The following is a 7,953-nucleotide window of genomic DNA, read 5'->3' as shown; positions in this document are numbered from 1 at the left end:
ATATTTTTTTTTTTTTTTTACTGAAATCAGCTTTAATATTTTAGTCCTTAATTGGAATCAATTTCAATTCAGCTGATGGCTGAGGTGGTAAAGGCTTCATGGTGATCTGAACTAATCCCAGCTACAAGGTCAAAAGAGCTTCCAGACTAATCCATGCAAATTTCCTCAGGATCTCTGTCCCATCTTCTTCAAGGTTTGATTAAGCTCTTCAAACTTGTGGATCTGATGGATGATGAAATCCCCATAAACCTGGCGGCCTTGTTGTCTGCAATGTGGGTTATCTCATTATCAGTGTAGTAGTAGACCTCAGAGGCAGACTGGAACTCGCCGTCTATGGCAGAGATGTTGCTGGTCCACAGCAGATTCTTAATCTTGTACTTGAAGACAAGGAGGTGAATGCAGAACCTCTGCTTGATGAGGTCCAGGAAGCCAGCTAGCTTGGCCACAGGCATGGTGGTGTAGAGATTGGGAAAGCTGTGGATGGTGGAGAACATGGCTTGCTGCTGCACCTCGTCGAGAACACCTTGAGCTGCTGCAGGAAGGGCTCCTTGTGGTAGTTGGGGTGCATGTTGTCATATTTGGGCACCATGGGCGACGGAAATTTAGGGCAGGAGTAGCTGAAGAGCTCCTCATAGACCTGCAAGTCACCCTTCTGCAGGCGCAGAATCTTGTCACTGTACTTCTCCCGCAGCTGGAGGTGGATGCTCTCATTGATGTGCATAGGGTACATAGTGAGGGCAATGGCCAGCACCGTGTGCATCTACTCCTTCTGCTTGTTGATCATCTCATACTTGTACGAAGTCCTCTGGAACACGCCACTGCCACACATTTCTTAAAAGACTTGAAAGAAGGAGGCTACTCAGTTTTTCTTGAAAAACGTGGAAGCTTAAATGATTTAGGAGATTGTCATTAATGAGCCCACATAGGCATAGTGGCACAGACCCTACCCAATGACATAGTGTTCAGTTTTCAGCAGCTGGGAAAAAGACAGCTCTAAGTGCCACCACTTATTCCTGCCCCCAATCATGTCAACATTTTCAAAATGTTGCCTTTTAAGCATGTTAAAGAATAAATGTTCATACCTATAAATAATTCTCTGTCATTTGCTTATACGAAGAAATAACCAAATTCTGGAGATTGGGTTTACTCCTTGGATATTAATATATACCAGAATGTAGTGTTTAAAAGTAGATTCTCTGTCACGGAATATCCTCAGTACTAACCTTACTCTGTCAATTAGAAGCTGAAAGAAATTAGAAAACTTGTTTACCACTGATTGTTCCCAATGTCTTATATTTATTTATTAATTTTTTGGTGGTACTGTGGATTGAATTCAGGACCTTGTGCTTGCCAGGCAAACACTTATTCTACTGAGCTATCTCCCAGCCCCTGTTTTCTCCTTTTTTTTTTTTTTTTTTTTTTTTTGGCAGAACTGGGGATTGAACTCAGGCCTTTGTACTTGCCAGGGAAGCACTTATTCCACTGAGCCATCTCCCCGGCCCCCCAGCCGCTGTTTTATATTTAAAATGAGTATCATTTTGATCTCATGTGGTGGTTGTGTGAATTAAATTTGTTAGCATGGATGGAATGCTTAGAGCTTTTTTGGTCTATCAAGCATCCGCTTCAGTGTTGAGACAGAGTATATGTAATATATTACATTCATATATTATAAACAAGTTCAGGGTGATAGAGAAAGGGAAAGAAAGAGCAAAGATAAATCTAGACTATTAACAAGTACTAGAAAACAGATTCACGCTCATGTAGGAAGAAAAACTGCCGTTTTTCACAAGTAGCTAAGTGCAGTTTTGGAGATGATTGTCAAGCGTTTTCTTTTCCACTAAAGTGAAACTAGCACCAAAATTACTAATTTTTTTAAAGCTGCCAAGATTTTATTCAAATAAATACATTTAGAAACGAATCCATCGCTCTGCCTTTTTGAAAATAATGAAAAGATGTGCGCTGATGACACATTTCAGGAATAAATTTGAAGAGAGTTGCTTCTCAGAGTTTTACAAAGGGACCTCAGGGAAGGATGTTCTGTCTATTCAGTAATTAAGTCTCTTGTCACCCTCACACATTGGCGGATCCATGGAGATGTCACTTCAGGGGGATTTGGTGGCTGCCGATCCAGGGGAGCCCGTCGCTTTGGGAAATCTGAAGCTGTGCTTGGAGAGGTCATTTGATCCATGGAGTCTAAGCACCATTACACCAGTGGCAGGCGTTTTTGCTGCTGTAAAGTGGGTGGCACACTTTTCATTTACGCTCATAGCAAGCCCAGTTGGATTTGCTCAATGAATTCAGTTCTAGAGTAAATATTCCAGAATAAGTACTTTATAGGATTTGAAAATAAAATAATAAGATATAAAGCAGAGCTGTTTTTATGTTTGCAGAATCCACCCATCAGTCACATGTATTATTATCTTCATGCAAAGGAAAATAGGAGGAATCTACGTGGTCAGTCACAGCAGTATGGGAAGTGCACAGCAAGGTTATCTTTTTTTCTTCTTTTCAATTTTTATTCACTTCGTACAGTGTCTCGCTGCCCAGTTCAAGCTCATAGTGATCCTCCTGTCTCAGCTTCCCCAGTGCTGGGATTACAGGTGTGCACCACGGCATGCCCCAGTTTCCAGGACCGGCAGGGCCTGGAGGACTCCAGATACACAGTGAGAGGTGTCTGACTGAACTCGGGGAAAACGGTCTTCCAGGAGGAGTCCAGGTAGGCACCATGGAGGTGCCCAGACAGAACACAGGTGAACGAGTCTGCGCTGAGATGCCCAGGTGCAGTGTGGTGGTGTCTGGCAGAATCCAGGGGAACTAGTCTGCCAGGAGAAGTCCAATTAGGCAGTGCAGATGTGCCTGGACAAAACTCAGGTGAATTAGTTTGTGTACAAACTCCCAATTTATCATCAATTTTGTCATATAACGATAGTATTTGCTCCTATGTGCTAAAGTACAAAATCTTTAGTTAACAAAGCTTGTCAATTTCTAAATTTCACTTAACGTTATTATTATTCCTAATTATACTACTGCAACTAGGATATCATATCTGTCTTAATCACATGTTCTCCCTCGGGTAATAATATTGGGAAGTGCTACATTAATAACCTCACAAAGCCCTGCACCAGAAGACTGAGGGCAGTGTCAATTGAGAACCAACATCTCACTCTCTGTACAGTGAGAAAACAAGATCTCAGGACAGACACAAACCAAGAATCTCTGACACACAGAAGATATCCCTGATGAACAGACTCTTCCTAGAGTGGCTCTGATAATAGTAACATGGTTATATACTATCAAAATCTCAGGAGAATATCACAGATATATAAATAAAAAGTTCTCTCTGAAGTAGAAAATGATGAGGAGAAAAATGTAATCTCAGGCCCCCAGCACACCCGGACAAAATGCAGAAGAAGCGAACATAGAAGAAATTGGAAGAGAGAGAGAGAGAGAGAGAGAGAGACAGAGAGACAGAGAGACAGAGAGACAGAGAGACAGAGAGAGAGACAGAGACAGAGAGAGACAGAGAGAGAGAGAGAACTGTATATGTATCTATCTGCCTATAATACATTTATAGGTACATAGATATTTATATATCAATATTTATGAATATATAAGTATACATACACACATAAAAATGTGTGTATATACCTTTCTGTGATAGCTCAGTATTTCCACATCCAAGAACTTACAATGCCTCCATATTGCAGAACATCTATCAGAACATGCAGTATACATTACTAGATTTTTCTTTGCCTCACTCCTTAGAATTCAAAATTATAATATGAATGTAAAGTTAAGTAAACATTTACTGAGAAGAGAATTATAAGACCAGATATGCAACATACTAGGTTTAAATAGCTAAAGATATTTTTCAATGAGAATGATTATTTTAATGTACATTATGCAGAAATCTGTTTTTCAGTTTTCATATGGTTTTATCATCCTCTAGCTTCTGCAGTCCAATAATACCTATTTTGTAAGTTAGATGTTTATGTTAAAAAAAAGTAGTCTGTGAAAATGCAACTGACAAAGGACAGGAGTGTCTAAGACTGGAAATTTTAAAAAAGTATATCTTGAGGTTAAGCTGTCACAAACCAATTTTATCTCACCATGACATGGCAAACTCTGGCCTTTCATCTCTCTCACTGTCACCTCTATAATTATAGTGTCTTTGTTGGATTCTTCTGATATTTTCATACTACGCAACACATGACCATCAAGTTGTGAGGCTCCTGTCTTTATAGTAGGCTGGTGTTAAGTTCGTCCTCCAGCTGTCTCTGAACACAACGAACTGCGGTCAGGGAGACAAACAACATGCAATCAAAGAGCACATCCTTGTAACGAATAGCTGATGCACAGTCCATGTCATGCTGTCAGCCCGTCAGTCATGTCTGTATAAGGCAGATGCCATCTATAACCTGTGAGACATGCACCTATTTCTGAAATTCCCTTCCTTTCATGTCTCTAAATAATGCTTCAGGGCTGGGGAGATGGCTCAGTGGAACAAGCACTTGCCTGGCAAGCGCAAGGGCCTGAGTTCAATCCCCAGTTCTGGAAAAACAAAAAAAAAATGCCTATTTACCTTGCCCTATTGTATTCTTTGAAGTGCTGATTTAGGTCCTGCCTGATAAAAGCATCCTTCTTTGCTCAACTAATCTTCTAAATTTAATTTGTCTAGGGTTTTTCTTTTAACACTAGCTATGTAAAAAATTCTTCCCCAACAATGGCTGTTACATTGCATAATGTCTTCAAATTAGTTGTTTCTTTTGTTCCTATTATTTTGTTTAGTGAAATACCATACTGTCTCTAATGTGCTTTTTATATTATTTTTAATTCTCTTTAAAAAATTAAAAAATATTAAAAATCTCCCTCATACTCTAAGCTCCCAAAGGTGGAATGAAATATATAACATGTTGCTTATAATATCTGATGAAGCCTGGAAGCATATCTATGCAATAAAGGTGCATTCAACACTTTGAATTACAACGATCACATGATGCAAAGACATAAAAATCTATTGTACTGATCATTTCTTTTATGTTTTTAATTTATTTTTTGGTAAAAATGTTTTTTCATAATTTTATTGATAAACAAATAGCAATGAGATAGTTTCAAATCAAATCGCTAGGACAGTTTCAATAATTAACACACTGCATACCTTCTTCTTAGTGGTTAATTGCTGTACAAGATGCGGACTTGATGTCTTATTTACAAACACCATTAGAACAAATCACTCTATTCATTAAGAGAATGTAATTATATATCTATCCTTTTTAACAAGTAAGATTGAAGATTGAAGATTGAATTTGAATAAAAATGGCATACACTTTAAGCTTTTGATATTTTTTTTTGAACCAGGAATTGAACTCAGGCCCTTGTGCTTGCTGGGGAAGCGCTTATTCTATTGAGCCATCTCCCTGGCCCCAACATTTTAATTTTTGATTTCCCTAAAATTATAATTCTGAAAGTTCATGAATAATTCTAAATTAAATTTAAAAACAAAAACTTCACTGCCCAACCAGCCTAAACCTCTTACATTACTTTCAGAACACATAAAAGATATTATATTCTATTAACATGTAAAGCAAGCAGAACAACTATATTCTACCATTTTTCTTAGACCAGCAATGAAAGCAATAAAGTTTACTTTTCTTTTTGTCAAGGACAAAACATGAATGGACATTTATGTTGAGGAATTTATGATATTTATAGCCCCGGCTATGTTGGGATACTGTTTACTATAATTTTATCCTGTTATCCTATATGAAACTATGTTCAAAAATTTAAGTTAAATCTCATTATTCTAGAGACATTTGGGAAAAAGATCCTGTATTAATAATAAAGAATATGATGACATTTAGAATGCATAACATTATTTTTTCTACCATAAATAAAAGCAAGACACATTTTCACTAATGGTCATTTAGGTTGAAAATACCTATTTCCTAACAATCAACAATATTGGATTTGTGTTTATGTTTTGAAGTACTAGGGATTGAATTCAGGACCTTTGTACTAGCTACAAACTCAATTCTTATTTATGTATTTTTCTGAGACAGCTAAGTTGCTAAATTACCCAAGATCATATGACATCTATAATCTATTTGCTAGAATGCTGTGTTTATAACCCTGTGCCACACCACCCTTGGCTTTCTGATCTTTTTCTTGTTGTGGAAGTTCTTTAAATTTTCAGTTTAACATAAAACCTCTGAGAAGACTAAACTTTCACTATTATACAGGTATAGCACTGTATTTCAAAGAAAAAGCAGTATCCAAAATAGTATGACCAATTTATAAAAATTCACTTTATTATTATTTTAATTTTTAAAATTATGTCACTCAGGTTCCTAACCAGTCTAATAAATATGCATTTAATTTGTAGTAGGATTGGGTTTTATACATGAAGTGGAAAATAATTATATGTATTATACATTTTATATTATTATATTAATTGTATGTTATGTGTATTATATTCTACATGTATATATGTTATATTACATAGAGATATTAAAATGTATAGTGATTATCTTACCACATTATTTTAAATAATTCAGGTTTAAAAGCTGGGGTGCTATTATTAAGCATACAACTTTTTATATCAATTATATTTTTATTAGATTTCTGCATTTTTTGTACTATTTTACAAAATAATGTTACTTATTGTTATTTATTTATTTATTTATTTATTTATTTATTTCAGTAGCGGGGATTGAACTCAGGACCCTGTGCTTGACAGAGAAGAGTTTATCCTATGGAGCTATCTCCCTGACCTCTATTGTTATTTAATTCTGTTTGGTGAAATTCTATAAAAAACATTCTGTAGCATTTTTCTCTTATTTTAGTTGCCTGAAGTAGTTTCCATATGTTAAGATCTCTGATAATTTTTTTGGGTCTATGGCAAGTAACCTTAAGTAAAAATGTTAATATGTAAGAATATTGAAATTTCAGTGATTTAAATTTATTTTTAAATTTATACTTGATATATCCTTATCTTGCTGTTCATTTATTTTCTTATATAATATTTTATTGTTTTCTATTAATTTTGTGTATTTGCTGTTTGTTCTGTTTGTCATTTACCGAATTTGTCATTAGCTTGAATTTTATGTCCATGTTTTAATTTCATTATTATTGGTGGCTATTACTAAAAATGAAGGGACTGGGGTGGTGGCTCAGTGGAATAAGCACTTCCCTGGCAAATGCAAGGGCCTGTGTTCAATCCCTGGTTCCCCTCCCTCAAAAAAAAAAAAAAAAAGAATCAAAATTGTTTTAAATAATTCAAAATTATTTAATTTCCAAAATTAATATTTAATTACTTAATTGGCTTCCTTCTATGAAAATTTAGTAAATGTGAGGAAAACAACTTAATCTTAAAGAAGTACTTTTTGAAATCAGAAATGTGTCTTGAGGGGCCTGACAAATAGCTCAGCTGATTAAAGCACCTGCAAGCAGGCTCAGGGGCAGGGGGTTCAATCCCAGGGCCTGGGGTGTCATGCCGGCCTTGCCCTTGGGGCGCGCTGAGACTGCAATTGAGAAGGGGGTGGGGGGGCAGGGTGTTGGGAGCCTGTAATCCCAGCTCACGGAAGGCTGTAAACAGGCCAATCACTACAAGTCTGATCTAGTTGTGAGACCCTGAACACCTGTAGACCCTTCCCTAAAATACAAAACAAAAACACAAGAGCTGGGGAGATAGCTCAGTAGAATAAGCGCTTGCCTGCCAAGCACAGAGTCCTGAGTTCGATCTCCTGGTATTTTAATATACCATAAGACATATATAAAGTTTTAAACAAATTATCTTTATAATTGTCTATATATTTAATGTTTTAATATTGTTTTTCTTATCATCCATGATAAACTCCAATGTAGCAACCTTTAAAATATTTTAAAAGGGGCCAGGGAGATGGCTCAGTGGAATAAGCACTTCCCTGGCAAGCGCAAGACCCTGAGTTCAATCCC

The 7,953-nt window shown here is 36.5% G+C and overlaps 1 pseudogene; it reads right to left on the bottom strand.

Moving 5' to 3' along the window:
- Positions 1 to 120: 120 nt before the first annotated feature.
- LOC101592864 lies at positions 121 to 829 on the bottom strand (annotated as a pseudogene).
- Between the last annotated feature and the right edge of the window lie 7,124 nt (positions 830 to 7,953).

Source organism: Octodon degus, unplaced genomic scaffold (genome assembly GCF_000260255.1).
Source record: "Octodon degus isolate 3935 unplaced genomic scaffold, OctDeg1.0 scaffold00011, whole genome shotgun sequence".
Lineage (NCBI taxonomy): Eukaryota > Metazoa > Chordata > Mammalia > Rodentia > Octodontidae > Octodon > Octodon degus.
Note: the sequence above shows the minus strand (reverse complement) of the source record. Positions and strands in the feature narration are given on the sequence as shown.